The sequence below is a fragment of the Artemia franciscana genome, chromosome 1 (genome assembly GCF_032884065.1).
Source record: "Artemia franciscana chromosome 1, ASM3288406v1, whole genome shotgun sequence".
In the NCBI taxonomy this organism is placed as follows: domain Eukaryota; kingdom Metazoa; phylum Arthropoda; class Branchiopoda; order Anostraca; family Artemiidae; genus Artemia; species Artemia franciscana.
In genome coordinates, this window is record NC_088863.1 from 56,260,993 (window position 1) to 56,282,190 (window position 21,198).

At 36.1% G+C, this 21,198-nt stretch overlaps 2 protein-coding genes across 5 annotated transcripts in view; one reads left to right on the forward strand and one right to left on the reverse strand.

Annotated features, from left to right (window-relative positions):
- The window catches only part of LOC136042655 (protein N-terminal asparagine amidohydrolase-like), a 29,748-nt gene extending 27,366 nt beyond the window's left edge, over window positions 1–2,382 (reverse strand). The window contains exon 1 of the mRNA XM_065727645.1: window positions 2,311–2,382. The gene's annotated coding sequence lies outside the window, so the exon portion shown is untranslated. The remainder of the gene's footprint in view (window positions 1–2,310) is intronic.
- Window positions 1–21,198, forward strand: part of LOC136031546 (uncharacterized) — a 611,644-nt gene that overhangs the window by 98,429 nt on the left and 492,017 nt on the right. The gene's annotated exons all lie outside the window — the stretch shown is intronic.

Here is a 21,198-nt window from a genome sequence, read left to right on the forward strand (position 1 = left end):
TTTTTAACTGAAAGTAAGGAGCGACATTAAAACTTAAAACGAACAGAAATTACTCCGTATATGAAATGGGTTGTCCCCTCCGCAATCCCTCGCTCTTTACGCTAAAGCTTTTAATTGTTTTAAATAGTAGAATTGTGGCAAAGAGTCAAACTTTTGCGTAAAGAGCGAGGGACTGCGGAGGGGACAACCCATTTCATATATGGAGTAATTTCTGTTCGTTTTAAGTTTTAATGTCGCTCCTTACTTTAAGTTAAAAAACGAGTTTTTTTTTATTTAATTTCTGAACGTTTTTGAATTAATGCATGTTTGATTTTGGCTCTCCGCACATAAATTATTGAAATGAAATTTGTATATTAATTTTTTTTTGGCTAAATGGCTTTATCTTAGTTTTGATCAGGCGATTTTGAGAAATAAGGGGTGGGGAAGGAGGCCTAGCTGCCCTCCAATTTTACGGTTACTTAAAAAGGCTACTAGAACTTTTAATTTTTAACGAACGTTTTTATTAGTAAAAAATATGCGTAACTTAAAAATTAACTTACGTAACAAACTTTTATATTCTTATATTTTTATTATGTGTACGAGGGGGTTTGTACCCTCGTTAGTACCTCGCTCTTTACACTAAATCGTAAGTTTTGTCCCAATTCTTTAAGAATGACCCCTGAATCAAAAAGTCCGTAGAATAAATAGTTGAAATTACTAAAAATACTTTAGCATAAAGAGCGAGGTATTTGTCTCCTCCTAAATACCTCGCTCTTTATGCTAAAGTATTTTTAGAATCCCTCATATGCGTAATAGTCTCTGTTCGTTTTAAATTTCAATGCTATTCCTTACTTTCAAATTAAAAAACGTTTTCATGTTTATTTTTTCATTGTTTTTTTTTATACTAATGCTAGAAAATCCTGCGCCCTTTTCGTTGAATTTTTCTTCCCCAATGAAATATTCCTCCAAGGAAATATCCTTCCACATAGCCCCCTCCCGTCAACCCCACCCACAAAACCAAAAAAATCCCCCTGAAAACGTCTTTACACTTCCCAATAACCATTACTATATGTAAACACTGGTCAAAGTTTTTAACTTGCAGCCCCTCCCCCAGGGATTGTGGGGGAGTAAGTCATTCCCAAAGACATAGTTTTATGGTTTTCGACTATGCTGAACAAAATGGCTATCTCAAAATTTTAATTTGTTGACTTTTGGAAAAAATGAGCGTGGGAGGGGGCCTAGGTGCCCTCCAATTTTTTTGATCACTTAAAAAGGGCACTAGAACTTTTCATTTCCGTAAGAATGAGCCCTCTTGCAACACTCTAGGACCACTTGGTCGATACGATGACCCCTGGGAAAAAGAAAAAAAAAAAAAAAAAACAAAAACAAACAAATAAATACACCCGTGATTTGTCTTCTGGCAAAAAATACGAAATTCCAATTTTTTTTTAGATGCGAGCTTGAAATTTTTGCTATAGGGTTCTCTGATACGCCGAATGCGATTGTGTGATTTTCGTTAAGATTTTATTACTTTTAGGGGATGTTTCCCCCTATTTTCCAAAATAAGGCAAATGTTCTCAGGCTCATAACTTTTGATGAAAAAGACTACATTAATTGAAACTTATATATTTAGAATAAGCGTGAAAATTCGATTCTTCTGATATATCTTTTAGCATCAAAATTCCGTTTTTTAGAGTTTCGTTTACTATTGAGCCGGGTCGCTCCTTACTACAGTTCGTTACCACGAACTGTTTGAAATTGTCTAAACTACTATTTATACCGCTGAGGATTTTTATACTTATTTTGATACATGCCATTCAATCATATTTCCACGATTAGTTGTTTATAAATCAAAATTTTTATGACAGTTCTCTTACTTAATCCTAAATCTGAGTCAAATTTCAAACTGATACTTTTGCGCTCAGCAGATATACCGATTTATACTTTGAATTGAATATCCGAAAATCTCAAGATTAAAAGAAATGATTTGAAGTTTACCACAGCTTGAAACCATGAGAATTTAAATCACCAATCTATATCAATCAAATATAAAAATAAGAAACACACAATTATTTGTTTTTTAAGGAGTATTTCGACTCATATACTTAGTTTGAAGTACATACCTACATTTATCTTTATTAGATTTCATATTTTTCTGATGATTTTGGTCTTTATTCGAATATTTCAGGATGAATAGAAGAGGAAATACTAACGAAGAGCTCTAAACTGACAGGACTCTAGCCTGACAGGCTTAGCCATTATAAACGTTTTTCTTGTTACACCCCTATAAGAACTAGTATTTAATGTTAAATATATCTTTTACGAACATACAAGTTGTATCTTTATCCTCATTTCTTACTCTTCATCACTATTATAGTTACTAAGCGATTCCACAAAGCTAGGGGACATACTAAATGGTTTGACCAATAAAAATTGTCACAAATAGTGCATGAACCCAAAAAGTAGGCCACGACCATTTTTTTTTCTGACAATAAAAGCTTAACTCGCTCGTTATTGCGGTCAGAAGTGCAAAGGCAAAAAATTATACAGAAAATATAAATACAATTTTTTTTACAGATGGTGAACAGCTTTTAATTTTTTTTTATCGCGAGGTGGTTTTTATAATTTGCTGTTTTTTGTATCAGTATTTTTGTACAATTTTAATTTCAACCGATTTTAGATTAAATTTATGACAATTTCTAGTAACTATCTACAAAACATTATTGTCGAGGTTCCCTTTAAATTGTAAGTATTTCTTTGTTCGCAAGTTTATCAAAGCAACCTATTATACCCCCCCCCTAAAGAAAATACTAGATCCACCCCTGATGCTAAATGCAATTGACACGCTGAAATGCTTTTGAAGTGCCCAAATTTCAAGGGTTTATGCATGTCAGAAGAGCTTTAAACTGCCTTGCACAATGAGTAGCAACTTTTAGGAATGAATTAGTATTTCTTTGCAGGGTGGATATTTTAACTTTGAACAACCTAAACTTCCCAGTAAGAGGAATTTTGGTCAATTTCAGTCTGTAACATGTTCAACAGTATATTACAGATATACCCCCAATTTGGGGGTAAAATTGGCGCCTCCTAGATCTAAAATTGCCCTAAAATTGGCGCCTCCTAGATCGTACTACAACACCATAGGCGTGACCGCAATTTATTTTGTTTGTCCAATTGCTCCAATCTTTTAGATTCAGACTGCCAGTTTCCTGTCTCCAGCCACTAAAAAAAGGTAGGTAAAGGATACGGCATTAGACTTTACAGTCCCTACCGGCGGTGCTGATCTCCGTTTCTTGGCCCTTCAGCCAGGAAGTGCAATGGGGGGTTGGGGGCCAGCCATCCTGTGCTTTCGCACACCCTTCCTGTTTACCTTCCCCAGATTTCTCCAAGTACCCATTTAGAGCTGGGTCGACTCTGGCTAAGCTTACAGAGTCACGCCACTGACCCCCGTCCCAAACTGAAGAATTGGGTACACTGGGATTCGAACCCGCGTCCTCTCAGACAAAGGATCCCGAATCCAGCGTCACTACCGCGCACTGTGTCCCAAAAATAAATCGAGTTCTCATAACTGTATTGTATATCTAAGCTGATGAACCTAATGATTGTGTAAAGAGAAATATTTAGCTTTCAGAGCTGACCTGCGGACATAGTCGATTGTATATTTGGCTAATTTCTAATTATTAGGTTTAAGGTGAAAATAATTCCATTTAAGAATCACCTCCACGTCTGCTTTATTTTAAAAGAGTGACACAGAGTTCAGACAAACAAACAGTCAGTAAACAGAGGCATTAGACCTTATTGTCCTTGGGTGCATTGTTCCCAAATACTTAGAAAGTGATCCTAAGTTTGTGGATATTCTGGCATTCAGCACCTTAGTGAGTATCGCCGGGAGACAACAATACCAAAGACCTCTTTTCTCGAGGACAAGAGCTAGAAGAAAGTGAATTGTTCGTGCGAGCCTGTGTTTTTGTGCTTGATTCGGTCAACGGTACTTGTATAATATACGCCTTACCTAATTTTCTTCTAATATAATTCTCTGACACTCAATCCTAATGAAACATACCAAAGTAAGATAAAAATATATTACTTTAACAACAGATTTGGGCTATATATTTGCACATTAGGTTAGTAAAGTATATTGGGCCTGCATGCCTAATGTATTAGGTTCCATTACTCTGCATATTATGTAGTAACGATTGTTTTCTAATTTAAGACTGTCAAAATAACTTATCCCCTCCTAATTTGCAAATATATACCCCAAATAAAATTGTTGCCACCAATTCTGTCATCCCTCTTTGTCCTATCTCACGCTAAGCAGAAAGAAACTAACGAAAGAACCAGTTTTATAATGCGTCAATGAATTAACAACTAGAGCAGTAGGACGTGTATCATACAGGTACCCATTCAACTAAAGAATATTTTAGCTTTCGTCTTCCTCTCGTTGAACTAGTCGAAACACTTTCATTTAACTTTGCTTTGGTTCTTAGCTTGTAAAAAATTTCTGGGACATAAAAAGTAGTTCTTCTTCTATAAAAAAAAATATAATAAAGCAACAAAAGGTTGAATCTGGACCAAAAGTCTTGGGCATCCCTTCTTCTTTCTTTTTTCTTTTTTTCTTCTTTTTTTTGCTTGTGTGTACTTAGAAATAGACAATAAAATAACAGTATAATATATCCAAATAAAGCTCTTTTACTTTCAAGCCTATTCTTGTGCCCTGATCTCTTAAACTTTCAAAAAATCTTTCAAACATTTTCCTCCCTGAAAGTTTAATATTTCAAAAAAAAATTCACTGTAATTCCCTTTAGCTTCAGCAGTACTACTAGTATTAGTCGCAGTAGCAGTGGCAGCAGTCGTAGTAATAGTTTCAGCAGCAATGGTAGTAGTAAAGCCAGTTGAAAAGTAGCAGTAGTAATATGTACATAATACCTTTTGGCTAGCTGCACATCCCCCTTAACATGCCCTGAAAGTTTCACCTTAAACCCTTAGCCTCAGTAGTAGTAGCTGCAGTACTAGAAGTAGTAACAGTAACATGTAAATATTACCCTTTGGTTTGAAGTAGTATGGCCATAGGCACTTCCGACTTCATGCCTGAAGCTCTAAAGAATATACCCTAAACATCATTTGCGTATACTATAAGCCTTTGACCCACATATTCAGGTTTTTATAATTATGTGAATAATTTTTTTTTATTTGGGTTGAATGAAAATGGTATTATGACATGTGCTTGGGTAAAGTAAATCGGATGCATTTTATAATACGAAATGAACTTCAATGAATCAAAAACTGACAAATCTGCTACCCCTTTTTTCTTATGACATACACTTGGGTAGAATAAACCAGCAATCTTATGTTACCACTGAATCAATTGCAATACCTTTTTGTAGAACGAACTTCTGGTCATCCATGTCAAAACATCCATACCCATTTCCCTTGTTTCGCTGGTGCACACCCAATGAAGTCCAAAAAAATAATCTTTACCAATTTTCAACACAATGGCTTGAAAGGAAAAGACTATCAAAACAACTAAGTGCAGTCAAAAAACTTCTGATTGGATCAGACAGATTACATGAAAGGATTAACACAGTGCATGTAGAGTTGGACTTCTGGCGATTAGTGTTCAATCAAATATGCCACGTTTGAAAAAATATAGGTTATTCTGAAACATGTGGGAATGATGGAAAAAATATGGAAAATATTGTTTTCCCTTGTTTGGCTGGAAAACACCCAACGAAGTCCAAAAAAATAATCTTAACAATATTGAAAATATTGTTTTCCCTTGTTTGGCTGGTATAAACCAACGAAGTCCAAAAAAATAATCTTAACCAATTTTCAACACAACGGTTTGAAAGGAAAAAACTATCAAAACAATCAAGCGCAGTAAAACAAAAACTCCTGATTAGATCAGACGGATCACATGAGAGGATTAACACAGTGCACGTAGAGTTGAACTCTACGTGCACTGAAAATATTGAAAATATTGTTTTCCATTGTTTGGCTGGAACACACCCAACGAAGTCCAAAAAATAATCTGAACCAATTTTCAACACAACGGCTTGAAAGGAAAAGACTATCAAAACAACTAAGTGTAGTAAAAAAAACTCCTAATTGGATCAGACAGATCACATAACAGGATTAACACAGTGCATGTAGAGTTGAACTTCTGGCGACTAGTGTTCAATCAAATATGCCATGTTTGAAATAATACAGGGTTATTCTGAAACATGTGGGAATGATGGAAAAAATATTGAAAATATAGTTTTCCCTTGTTTGGCTGGTACACACCCAAAGAAGTCCAAAAAAAATCTTAACAATATTGAAAATATTGTTTTCCCTTGGGTGGCTGGTATACACCCAACAAAATCCAAAAAAATAATCTTAACCAATTTTCAACACAACGGCTTGAAAGGAAAAAACTATCAAAACAATTAAGCGCAGTCAAAAAAACTACTGATTAGATCAGACGGATCACATGAGAGGATTAACACAGTGCATGTAGAGTTGAACTTTACGTGCACTGAAAATATTGAAAATATTGTTTTCCCTAGTTTGGCTGGTACACACTCAACGAAGTCCAAAAAATAATCTGAACCAATTTTTAACACAATGGCTTGAAAGGAAAAGACTATCAAAACAATTAAGTGAAGTAAAAAAACTCCTGATTGGCTCAGACAGATCACATGACAGGATTAATACAGTGCACATAGAGTTGAACTCTACGTGCACTGAAAATATTGAAATTATTGTTTTCCCTTGTTTGGCTGGTACACAATCAACGAAGTCCAAAAATAATCTGAACCAATTTTCAACACAAGGGCTTGAAAGGAAAAGACTATCAAAACAATTGAGTGAAGTCAAAAAACTCCTGATTGGCTCAGACAGATCACATGACAGGATTAATACAGTGCACATAGAGTTGAACTTCTGGCGATTAATTTTCAATCAAATCTGGCACGTTTGAAACAATACAGGGTTATTGTAAAACATGTGGGAATGATGGAAAAAATATTGAAAACTTTGTTTTCCCTTGTTTGGCTGGTACACACCCAACGAAGTCCAAAAAATAATCCTAACCAGTTTTCAACACAACGGCTTGAAAGGAAAAGACTATCAAACAATTAAGTGCAGTCAAAAAACTCCTGATTGGATCAGACAAATCACACGACAGGATTAATACTGTGCATATAGAATTGAACTTCCGGCGATTAGTGTTCAGTCAGATCTGGCACATTTGAAAAAATACAAGGTTATTCTGAAACATGTCGGAATGGCGGAAAAAATATTGAAAATAGAAAAATAAACTTTGGATTGGCTTTAAAACAGATAAAAGGTAATAAAGTAGCTCATTCTCAGATTCAATAAGTAAAAACCTTAGCAACAAAAAAAACTCAAATTTAAAAGTAAGGAGTCAAGAGGGTCAATTGCAGACTTTTTTAATAAGAGAAATCAAAGCTCAATAAAAAGGAGCAACAAAAATCCACACTTTTGGCAGCTAGCTGATGGTGGCTGGCTGTCAGTGGGCTGAAAGAAAAGAAGAGTATGAAAATGAAGTCTTGATTCACACTTTGATGACATGTCTTGCCCTCGGCACCTTTACAAGGAAACTGCATCAAGTTTTCAAGTTAAATTTCAGACGCGCTATGAAAATGTATGACATCTATATCCTTTGGCTGGTTTTCACTCAAGCAAGCAGCATGCTGTGTAGTCAATTTAGATTGTCGGTATAACTCCCTACAAACATATATTATAAAATCGCGGGCCTGCAGCAAGCCCGTTGATTCAGACGCATTCCATACTGCTGGTCAAACTGCAGAATATTGCAGAAGTTGCAACCTATCTATTTCTAGAAGCAAATTTCACACCATGAAGTGGCAAAAACCAGGAGACTAAATCGGAAATCTCCCGAGAAAAAAGGAATAAAACAAGAGCTAAGAGCTCATATTGCACTTGTGACGAGGTCAGAAGAGCCAAGAGCTCACACGGCATAGCATGAGCTCTAGCAAAATTATAAGAATCAATAGATTAATTTAAAAGAAAAATCAGAGACTTAATGCCGGTCGGGATTTAAAATAAGAGCTCTGAAACACAAGGTTCTTTTAAATATCAAAATTCATTAAGATCTGATCACCCACTCGCAAGTTAAAAATGTATCATTTTTTCTAATTTTTCCTCTCGCTTCAGCCCCCCCCACAGATGTTTGGATCGGGGAAAACAACTTTATCAAGTCAATTTGTGCAGGTCCCTGACACGCCTACCGATTTTCATCGTCCTAGCACGTCCAGAAGCACTGAAGTCGCCAAAGCACTGGCCTTCTAACTCCCCCAAGCAGAGTGAATCCAGTCCGGTCTCGTCAATCCCGACTGAACATTGGGTTTTGTCATTCTATAAATCTACGACATTTGCTTATTCTACCCACCAAGTTGCATCCCGATCTCTCCACTCAAAGCATTTTCCAAGATTTCCGGTTTCCCCCTCCAAATTTCCCCCAATGTCACCAGAACTGGTCTGGGCTTAAAATAAGAGCTCTCATACATGAGTTACTTCCAAATATCAAATTCAAAATTACCTCACGAACAGTCACCCGCTCTTAAGTTAAAAATACCTCAATTTTTGTAATTTTTCTGAATTAACACCCCCTCCAACTCCTCCAAAGAGAGCAAATCCATTTCGATTATGTCAATCACGTATCTAGGACTTGTGCTTATTCTCCCCATCAAGTTTCATCCTGATCTCTCCACTCTAAGCGTTTTCCAAGATTTCAGCCCCCCCCCCAAATCCCCCCAATGACACCGGATCCGGTCGGGATTTAAAACACGAGATCTGAATTACGAGGTCCTTCTAAATATGAAATTTTATCCGACGAAACTCAAAATCTGATTGCTCCTTCGTAAGTTAAAAATACCACATTTTTTTTTAATTTTCCGAATTAGCCCCCCCCCCCAACTCCCCAAAAGAGATTTAATCCGTTCTGGTTATGTCAGTCACGTATCTAGGACTTGTTCTTATTTTTCCCACTAAGTTGCATTCCGATCCCTCCACTCTAAGCATTTTCCAAGATTTTAGGCTTCCCCCTCCAAATCCCGCCAATGTCACCTGATCCAGTAGCAATTTAAAATAAGAGCTCTGAGACAAGATATTCTTCTAAATATCAAATTTAATTAAAATCCGATCACCCGTTCGTAAGTTAAAAATACTTTATTTTTTCTAATATTTCCAAATTAACCGTCCCCCCACTCCCCCCAGATGGTCGAATCGGCGAAAAAACTATTTCTAATTTAATCTGGTCTGGGTTCCTGATATGCCTGCCACGTTTCATCGTCCTAGCTTATCTCTAAGTGCCTAAACTAGCAAAACCGGGACCGACAGACCAACAGAATTTGCGATCACTATACGTCACTTGGTAAATACCAAGTGCCATACAAAGTAATTTTTCGCTGGGGATGGAATATTTGGTCGAAGGTTGGCTTCACTATGGCTTATTTTGGAAAATGGTTAGTTCCAGGCTTTGGGCAAGCCATGGGTGGAAGTAGTTATAGCCCCTACTAAACTGAAGGAAAACTCGACTTTCTTAAAATTTAAAACCCCTTCCCCCTTACCCTATTTGAGATAGGGTTTGTGATATCAGAGCTCGATATGAGACCTGACCCTAGTCATCTTTGGTCTAGGTTTCATTTGGATCCGTTGCTCCATTCGCAAGTTATACTAAATTAAACAAAAAGCTTGAGTTTTTTCAGCACTTATAACCCACTCTCGCTTGTTCTATTTGAGCTAGGGTTTTCATATAAAAACTTGATGCCTGTCATGGTCTTAGGCGTCATTGGTTCAATCTTAATTAAGATTCGTCCCTCCACTCGAAAGTTCCACTGAATTAAATACCCCCTCCCCCTAATTAAGCTACCCTAATTAAGCTAGAGTCTTCATCTCCAAACATTATGCGTCTTATGGTTTTGGCATCTTTGGCTTGACATTCATTGAGATCCAAGTTAAACTGAATACCAATTCGCAAGTTGAACTGAGTCAAACAAAAAACTCAACTTTTTAGCACTTAGAGCCCCCTTCCCCTCGCCCTAATTAAGCTTGGGTCTCCATCCCAGAACTCAATGCATATCATACTCTTAGGCATCTTTATTCAATTTTCATCGAAATTCATCTCTCCATTTGCAAGTTACACTGAATTAAATGAAAAACTCAATTTTTTTTAACACTTAAGGCCCCATCGCCCTAATTAAGCTCAATTTTAATCCAAATAGTTCAATTTTAATACAAATCTGACTGGTGGTTCTCCCGCTATACTCGATTGCACAGACGGGCGGACAGATAGACAGATCTCAAAATCCTATCTTGATGGATATTTTCCACTACCCAAATAGGTGCTGATGCCTGGATGATGATATGCTATTCTTTTCCTTTTTTTTGGATCCAATGAGCCAACATGGCTACCTAAGACGTTGCAAAATGTATCTGTCCGTCTGTCTGTCTGTCCGTCCGTCTGTGTAATCAAGTATAGGGGGGAGAACCGCTGGTCAGATTTGGATGAAAGTTTGGATGGCTGGATTTGGTGCCAAGGATCATGAGACACATTAAGTTGAAAGATGAAGACCCTATCTCAAATAGAGCAGGGGGAGAGGGCTTTACCTGCTAAAAACAGTTTTTCGTTTAATTTAGAGTAACTTGCGAATGGAGTGATGGATCTGAATGAAAATTGAAACAAAGAGGCCTAAGACCATGAAACATATCAAATTTTGAGATAAAGACCCTAGCTCAAATGCAAATTGTTCAAGAACACGTAGGACTGGGACTTTGGTATTACCAACTCCTGATGTCTCAACAAAGGGCGCATACAGAAATATATGATTGACCGATGAAAACCAGGATGGATATTATTCAGAAATAATACGTTCCATCCCAGTGATGGTTTCAGCACTTTTACCCTCGATTATATTCCGTTTAAAACCTGGAACATCTATCGGATTATCGTTTAGATGAATCATTTCATTTTTGATGGGTGAGGTAATATAAACCTTACCATGTTCCATTGAATAGTTAAAGTAGAATACATCGTTCTTACAAGCAGAGATTTTTCTATTGATCGCACACTACAAATTATTTTACAACCATATTCTTAGGATTTTAGATCAAGGTGCATATATATATATATATTTGATTTAAGTAATTTTGTCCATTTTCCTTCCTCACCATATACTGCCCGATCTTTTTGTATAAATTTTATATAAGATTACGACCTTTTCTCAGGGTATCATATTTATTTTTAAAAATATAATGAAAAAGACTAACTTCGTACTTTCTATTCAATTTGATGGCGGGGGACAGTTTTATCCAAAAATTGTTTGTTTTATTCATACACTCATAAAGGAGGTCAGAGTCATTAAACATAAATGTCATATTAAAATAATTTGGCATTGAGAACGTCGTCAATGGCAATCCAAAACTCAAAACTAGAGCTGTATCCTTGCTAACGAACAAGCAACTATTTCTTACTCTTGTGAGTTCAACTCTTAGATATCTTTTCAATTTGATATATTCCATTCGTTTTAACTTTTTGCAATTCTTACTAGTAAAAGCCACCAAGAATCTCTTCATCTTTCATATCACGTAGTCGATACCTTACAGGTTTAGTGTCTAAGATTTGTGATTCTTTAAATAGTTCAATGGACTACAACTGATTCCACCTTTCAAAATATTACTAGTTAGATTGATTCAAACTGTAGTACCAACATTAAGTTTTTTTTTCACTTGCCTTTCATTGGAGTATTTTTAAGAAAAAAATGTATTTTCACTATAATGAACTTCCAGAGGAATAAGAGAAATTCCAGAGGAATTTGACAGAGAATGATTTTTGTCAATTTGATTTATGATTATATATGAATCTTAAATAAAAGTAGTAGAAATTTTCAATGTACAATATTTGGAGATTTAAGTCGAGTAGTTTTTATTAATTGTTCAGCCAATGGCGCCTTTATTGGACTATGACTATGATAATGTATTGTATTTTATTTCAATATCAACCTTTTTTAAATGTGGATTAAAAAATTCAGCACCTCGATGTGTCTGAATTTTCCTATAACAATCTGGTTCAAAGATAAATTTAAAGGCTCTAGTAACTTCATCACCTCTGTTTCAACACAATGAAATAGCATATGCCTAACAATTGAAAACACTGATTTTGAATAAAATATACTTATACAGATTATTGTGATGTCTTTGAATGACGTCTGTAGTCAAAAGATATGCTTGTAATAAATGCAATGGAAAAAGCTTTAGATTTTCGATAATAACTACCACGAACTCAATAATTTTGATGAAGAGCGTAGTTGGGCTCACTCTGTAATTTCTCTGTTGCTAGCTTCTTTTCAATTCTAGTGACTCGAAAAAGTGTGGTGAGGGAACTTAATCTCTCCCGCTTCGCCTTCTTAAGCCGGGGTTTTAATTATCCAGTACGAAAAATAAATATCTGTTGTCACTTAAAATATACTGTATAAGTGTAAAATATACTTATACAGATTATTGTGATATCTTTGAATGACGTCTAGAGTCAAAAGATATGCTTGTAATAAATGCAATAAAAAAAGCTTTAGATTTGTGATAATGACTAACACGAACGATAATAACTACCACGATTTTTGATGAAGAGCCTAGTTGGGTCCACTCTGTAATTTCTCTGTTGCTAGCTTCTTTTCAATTCTAGTGACTCGAGAAAGTGTGGTGAGGGAACTTAATCTCTCCCGCTTGGCCAGTATTCTTATAAACACGGCTAAAAACTTGAATAGTGTGGTGGGGGAACTTAACCTTTCTCCCTTCGCTAATATTCTCGTAAAAACGGCTCAAAACTTGAACCATTTTGAACATAAACGTGGTGTGAAGTGTCCACAAGCATTTTGCATACTAGTTTGTGATGCGCTGATATTAAGATGCCTTCGCTTGGTATTTTTTCAATCATCATCACCGCTTGGTGTGCTAGAATTCTCTGAAAATGATTTTAAAACAAACTCTGATATTTGACCATACTCTTTAATCGATTTAAAATATCTTTATTCCCAATAAGATTTTTGGAAAAGTTTGATGAGTTTAAAAATTTATTCAAATAACTATCAAATGATTCGAGTTTCTTACGATTTGGAATCAAATCTGGTACCAAATTAAATAGATTGGAGGTCTTGCTATGGATTATAGCTAAACTTTTTGTCGTCAATTCGTGAGATGGTTCATTTTCAGTGAGAAAGGCCAATATTCTTTTATGTTTTTCACTAAACGATTGGCTTAAAAGTCTACAACACTTGCTAAGGCTTTAGATAAATCTTCTTCTTCTTGGTTCGGTGGTTTAAAAGTTTCAGAGTTTTGAAGTTGAGTTTAATCAATGACATTTACTTTTAGCTATCATTCACAGCAAGGCTTATGCCTATCGACACGTCGAAGGGCATTTTGAGAAAAAATTTTCATCATTGACAATTCTCTCATTGTTCATAATTTTATCAAGATTATCTTAAAACTACTCGTTTAGTGAAAGGGCGAGTCCTATAGGTGTCAATTTGTAAGGTGTAGCCATTTCTGGAGAATAATTTTTACAAGTCCTGCGGTTATTGGAAATAACAGTGAAAAGAAGCTACTCCACACTTGAATAAATGGTTTTTTTATCCTTTCCCTTAGTTTTCCTTGCTAGGGCGCGTAGAAGTGAGAAATGTGGCTTTGTCTGTTGCTTAGCTACTTTCTGACAGATTATTGAATTGATTTTGAAGGTTACGTTTGAGTATATCCTTCTTAAGCCGGCATTTTAATTATCTAGTACGAAAAATAAATATCTGCTGTGACGTAGTTTCTTCAGTGTCATGAGGGTAACTTTTTACTGCTCACTGGTAGATACACGAAAATTTCATTATCAAAAATATCCGTGACGACACGTAAATCCTCGGTTGTGTTTTGATTGAGATCCAATAGAATATAACTATGTGGTTTATTTGTATTTTGATTTTATGCCGAGAGTAAAATTGTTCGCCTGGAAATATCTGTTTGTTTAAAGTTATGAGAGAACTTGAATCACGAATAACCCTATAGATGATATAATAGCTACAATTCGAAGCAAGTGTTCTCATACATTTGCTCTGATAAAAGAGATGGTATAGAACAACAGCTACCTAATTTTTTTAATATGAGATCGAACTGTGAGTAACTGTAACAGCTCCTGAAACTATTCTTCAATTGATTTAGCTGAATTATCAATAATCAACCATGAGTTTAGCTCAATTATATTAAGAACGTCAAATCCCCATATAAATTTTATGTCTGGTGCAATAGTCTTTATTTTATCATAAGACTCTTGTCACACACTGTAGTAATAGTATATATTTTCTGGATTTTCTAAAAATATTTTATCAATTTTTTGAATGATTTTTCTTAGAAGTGTTGCTTTGCCGAAAATTGATAGTCAGCCAAGAAGTTGAATTGATACATGTTACCCTTCTCGCTTTCAAAATACAACTAATCGAACATAAGCTCAATCTTTTTAATAGATACTAAAACACAAAAAATAAAATAAATCTTTTATTTAATATAAATAAATGCAATCAAATTCTTAAAAACATATTTACATAGTCCCCTAAACATACTTACAAGGGACATAAAATAGGCACTTAAACATATTTAAATAGGCAATCGAAAAAAACAGCATGAAATAGGAACTTGAATTTTAAAAGCACTTCAACGTTTAGAAAGCACTAAGGAAGCACCTTCACCTTGAGAGCGGGAGGACGCAGTGGCCACTGTAGCTGCCGAAGTTTGGGCCAGGCCGGTGATGGTGAAAAATAATAGTATAATATTTAACACTTTTTATTAAAAGATATAGAAAATAAAAACACTTATTTATTAAAAGCAAGAACAAAAACAACGATTCGTTCTTGTGCAATTTATTCACCAAAACACTATGGAAAACACACCGTTGAGCTGGTGACTGATCGGCCCTCCTCCCATCAACTATTGAGTTTTTCCAGACAGAGACAATGTCTAAACTCTACTTTTACCTCTCGATCTAAAGTTAAGTAATGACCGTGAGGTAGTACTTTCACACCCTCTGCGCCCACATAGACTTTCCTGATATAGACGACGTAGCATTTTTCTCAACTCTAACTGTATAGTTTTTAAACTTTAAAGAATGCATCGCCATGACCTTCACTCTTGGAAGTAAATTATTCTTTGCACAGTTCTTATAAACACTCGCGGCTGAGTGTTCCTTTACATAGTGTGTAGGCACCCCCCTAAAATTTTGTTTTTGGTTTCCTTATAGGGCTTTTGCACAGAGTACAACTTTGGACCTGCAAGCACACCGAGGGAAATTGAGTCGCACACCGTCTCTGATTTTAAAAATAATAGCTTATTTGGGCCCTAGCGCTTCACTTTGTCCGGGTAAATGGACTTGTCCCAATTAGTATAGTCCATTCTAGTTCTAATGTGCTTACCCTTTTCTAAATCTTTAAAAAAAGTCTCTGTCTTAACTTTGAACAAAACTGAGTCGGTATCACCGTAAGAAATTTGAACTTGTCCCTCCCCCTCTCATTGAAGCTTAGACATATTGTAATAAAATTCCAACATGAGTTTTTATTTACCAAATGGCACTACCAGCGGCAATATTATATTTAAACCTGGCCTCTTTTTTTCTACGTAAAAGTACCATGTTTGAGTTTATGATTGTGTACGATGTCAAATTCGGATCGGCAATGAATTGGGCACATTCTTTTGGGTCGTTAATAATGTTGCAACTAGTCCTATGGTACACAATTTCGCATATCTTACCGAAGGCTGAATTTAAAATAAGTTTAAGGATCTCTTTTTCAACCTTCATTTTTGCCTCAGGGTGTTTACTGAAAAAGAGGTCAATAAACGTCTTCTTGTATGGCTTTTGCTTAAACTGGAGAGCTCTATGAATTTTTCTGATCTTGAAAACGATGGCCAGCGTCTATCGTAAGGAACACGGTATAAAAATATTCTGTTTTATATGAAGGTTGGCAATAAGCTTTTGTTTAGAAAGTGTCCAGTGCAAGCCCCTATTCTTTACCAAAAAAATATTATAGAACCGTCTATTTTTTGACAGGAAAATATCCTTCACCGAGTCATAAAGTTTCACTGATATTCCACCCTCAATCTCAAAAGCCATTCTCATGGTCCATTTTCCTCAATAGTTGGCCTTGAAACCGTTGACCAGCATCCATCGCAAAAAGCATAGTTTACAACAATATTTTGATCCGGATGAAGGTCGGCAATAAGCTTTTGTTTTGAAGGTGTCCAGTTCATACCCCTATTTTTACCAAAGAAATATTATAGGGGCTAAGTGAATCCTTCGGCACTGGTCTATTTATTGACTGGAAAACAAAATACTTTTCTGAGTCATGAAGTTCTACTGGTATTTCACCCTCAATCTCAAAAGCCATCCTCACGGTCAATTCTCCTCAATAGTTGGCTTTGAAACCGTTGGCCTGTATTCATCGCAAAAAGCATTCGTCGCGTTGCAAAGAGGAAGGTGTACAACAATACTTTTTTTCAGATGAAGGTCGGCAATAAGCTTTTGTTTTGATGGTGTTCAGTACAAACCCCTATCCTTTACCAAACAAATATTGTAGGAACTCTGTGAATCCCTAGGCACTGGTCTATTTGTGGACGGAAAAATAAAATCCTTTACCAAGCCATGAAGTTCCACTAGTATTTCACCCTCCATCTAAAAATTCATCTTCGCGGTCCTTTCTCTTCAACAGTGGCAACATCCAGGAAAGTTGTATTCCAACGATTGTCCAGCTATTTATAATTCCCATACAGAAAAGAGTAGTGAGAAATTTCCAAAGGATAAAGAAAGTTCATATCCAGAAAAAATGCATCCAACTTTTTACTAGTGTACTGTCCAGTCCGGTCAGTTTCCAGGATACGATCTCTGATAAAAAAAAATACCCTCTCCACATGGATCCCTCTACAAATAAGAGCTGATCCACATCGGTGATCAGACCTGTTTTTTTTGTTACTGACTTTAAAAGCTAAATATATTGCCAATTGTGGAGCTGAAAAATAATGCACCAAATCCAACCCAAATTTCAAATAATTTTTTCCGTGTTTTTATAAACAATATCCAAAACATCAATACATAATTTGCCAGGTGCAATTTACAATAATCCTCCCCAATTTTACACGTCCTTTGACCCAAAGTCTTAAGCAAATTCAGAGTAAAAAGGTAAAGGTAGACGATACGGCATTATACTTTACAGTCCGTACCGGTGGTGCTGATCTCCGTTTCTTGGCCCTTCAGCCAGGAAGTGCAATGGGGGGTTGGGGGCCAGCCATCCTGTGCTGTCGCACACCCTTTCTGTTTACCTTCCCCAGATTTCTCCAGGTACCCATTTAGAGCTGGGTCGACTCTGGCTAAGCTTACAAAGTCACACCACTGACCCCCGTCCCAAACTGAAGAATTGGGTACACTGGGATTCGAACCCGTGTCCTCTCAGACAAGGGATCTCGAATCCAGCGCACCAACCCATTCGGGTTGGCCGCTGACCGCTCGTGAAGTGAATCATAAGACGCTTCAATGGGCAAGAATGTTTTCCTCACTTAGCCTCGAGACTACGTTTTTGTACTCATACGGGTATATACCCTTATTCGTCAACAAATGATACATTTTATTATCTGAAAAGCACTGTTTTAGGAGGTGGAAACTATTAAAACTGTCGCCTTTCTGTGTTTGAATTAATCGACTTAGGATTTAGGGAAAACACAATAGGAATCTCAAAAAGACTTTGTTCAAGTAAGTATTAACATTTCCTATGGCTTTTAATTGGAATTCTAAGAATAGTAGCTTTTCAGATGATTTGGATATGAAATTGTTAAAAAAAAACTATCTACCCATGTGCCATCTAATACTTCGCCTTTCTGCAAATGTACGAGCACTGGTAATAGGAATTCCAAATAAAAGTTAGAATTTTGCATTTAAAACAGTAGATAGTATTGTAATTTAAAATTTAGATAACATGATTTATGTGTCAGTCCACGAAAGTTACTGCCCCGATAAAAAAGAATTATTTAAATGATCATGGACACGGACTGGTGTTTCTCCACTAATCTGAATAAATTTTCCCTTGCAAACCCAACATATTTCCTTATTTTTATTTCCAACTTATCCTGTGGTGACAGAGTCACTGGATAATGTGCGTTGGACAGCCTTGAAATCGACTTATTACCAGTTTTAATAATTACAACCATAGCTTCGCCTAAATAATCTCCCCCCAACAAATGTTTCAAATACCGCTACTAATTGCATGGTATTACTAGCATCTCTTTCAGCTTGGGTATACGAGGCTGCAGTGGCTTAAAGTTCTTTAACACGATTCGAATCAATAGATCGTATACGTTCATAAGTTTCGTCTGGATATCTAACGCTACCTTGTCGCTCTGCAAAAGTAAATTTTGAAAATTCTTGAAACGCAATATGGTGTTATCATCTGAAATCATCTATAGAGATCGGTACCCCTGATGCTTACAGTGCCTCAATTGGTGTTTTAATTAATTTTGGTGGAGAATCTATACATACACATTGGACAGTAGTAGCATTCACAATCGCACGTTTTACCCATACTAATAACCCGAATAATGTTTGGAACTGGAAATAAATGTCCAATTCAATTGGGGTAATTCAATGGACGGAACCCTAACTTAATATACAACCCCTTTTTTATCTTTACGGTCGTTCTCTTCGAATTCTTTGTCGTACTTTAAAACTGTAACACCAAACTTTAAATTTTCATTGCCCTTTCAAAAATGTCTATTCCCTTTGGTGTTATATGATATTCTCTTTTAAACGGTTAAATTCAAATTTGGGAAACTCACCCCCTCCCCACCTCCATTCATCCAAATATGTCTTACTAACGTTCTTTGGCTAGGGTTTGTGACCTGCGACAAGAAAGGTATACTTGAAGCTCTGTATCAAAACGAAGCCGTTGTAATCCCTTACAACCCTTTAAATCTTTATTTTATTTTACAACCTCCTTCCCCCTCCAACCTCTTAAAATAAATTCCTTTTTAAACTTAGTAGTATTGAAATTTAAGCTTTCTATAAATAGTAATATTTAACCAATTTGATTCTCATTATAATTTTCTACTTTATTAAAGATTCTACCAACCCAATCTGAAAAAAAAACACCCTCAAAATCATGTGAATCCAGATGGAGCGTCTGCATTTCTGTCTGTAGGTAATTTGGATTCAGCTCTTCAGAATTTTTGTTTAATTTAAAAATTTTGTGGGCAATGGATGATCTTATACTGTCCCGTCCACCCCCTCCCTAATTTGTTTTTCAAAAAGGGCCCACACTTTGCCCGCATAGGAATGGACTATTCAGATCAGATCCGTATGGATACTACCATCTGTAAGGGCGTTGAAGGGGTCCACAAACTCAGCTTTAAAACACAAGCATAATGCAATGCAGTATCAGCAAAGTAAAAATAAGGCAATAAGGGGGGTGAACTAGCATCCCTTTGTCCTGCTCCCCTCACAACGTTCACTCTTAGACATGGGAACTGGATCTCTTAGTATTTTCTCGACCTTGCTAGGTAGCACTTGCTCAAGTGGATGGTCAAAAAATTCCACTTCGAGGCCTAGATCCCTCACAGAAGCGTCTAGGTCAAAATTAGGGGAAACTACATTAATAGGGTTCCCCTATTAATGTAGCCCAATGTTGGTCCCTTGACTTGGGGTTAATGTCACTAAGTAAACCTTTAAAACAAAAACAACCTATTACCCTCTTTAAAACACTTGAGTTCATCTTGAAAAAAATCATATTAGGCTGAAAATAATAATATTCTTAATCAGTGAATTTTTTGAGGGGAAGAATTGTCCGCTCAGACATAGACTAACCATATAGACTGACTCAGACATAGACTACCTATATGTTTAAGAGCCAGAAATTATTCCAAACATGGGGGGCAGAGTGTCCGCTCAGACATAGGAAGTTCACACTAACACCTAAAATCTTAGCAGACACAAATTATTCCATACATGGGTGCTAAATGGTCGTTTGGGAATGGAAATCCCATACTAAACGCTAAAGGATGTACGACGGAAAATTATCCCGTAAATGAGGCTAGTAGTCTCCTGAATTTTACGACTTAAGTATTACATTGTCATCTTGAAATTATGAGTCTTAAAAAAGACTTAAAGAAAAGGAGCTAGCAATATTGTCCACACACCGGCTCCTATTGGTGAATCTAATAACATCTTATTTTCATTTGTGAAATGAAGTATGGTTAATCTCCAAAAGTTTTTCATTTATTTTCAAGGGCCAGCAACATCCTAAATTATTCTCCCTTTTTACTAAGCTGAAGTAAATATGTTACCTTTATAACCTACGAAAAACCACTACAACTATGAAAAAACCTAATGAGCAATACCACCCCCTCCTACAAGGATTGGACATGGTTCTAAACAGTTCCCAGTTATTTCACCCTTTAAAATGGTGCAATTTTGTTAGCCTGAAAAGATATACATTAGGTCAAAATAATATTAAGTTTCTACCGCTAATAAATATTTCACCAGTAAACACATAATAAACTTTAAAAAATACCAAAGAATGTCAAATAATTTTACTACCAATAAACACATAATAAACTTTAAAAAATACCAAAGAATGTCAAATAATTTTATTCACAATAGGATTGGCAACTCCATCTCGCTAGGAGGGCATAGAATCCCCAGCAACTTTATCTTGCATTGGGAACGCATTCTCACCGTGCATGGGGGTAGAAGGGACCGCATTCATACAACTTTGCTTAGGGACCGTATAAGGGCCGGAAATTACACCGCATGGGGACCTCATTTTCACTTTGCTTGCTTGGATCACCTCCTACCCTTACCCTCTTAATAGGAGAAGCCTCTTACTTAGGGTTCACCAGAAACAAAGATTAAATTTTAGGTTTGTGTGTTCATTATTAAGACTTTGAAATGAGAACCTGCAGTCCTCACCAATGGGGCTGTAGGGGGGAGGATAGGGAACTCACAAGAATATGATTTAAAATTTAATTCAAAGATATATTTTTGAGCTGATAAAACGAGTGCACTGCCTTGAGCAGCGAAACAGGACGGAGGGTGATTTAGCATAGTTCATGCAATGTCAAATATAAACTATGTGTAATTATTTTTCTGAAGTACAGAATGCAGGCACAGCCACAGTATTTTTTTCAGGGGTG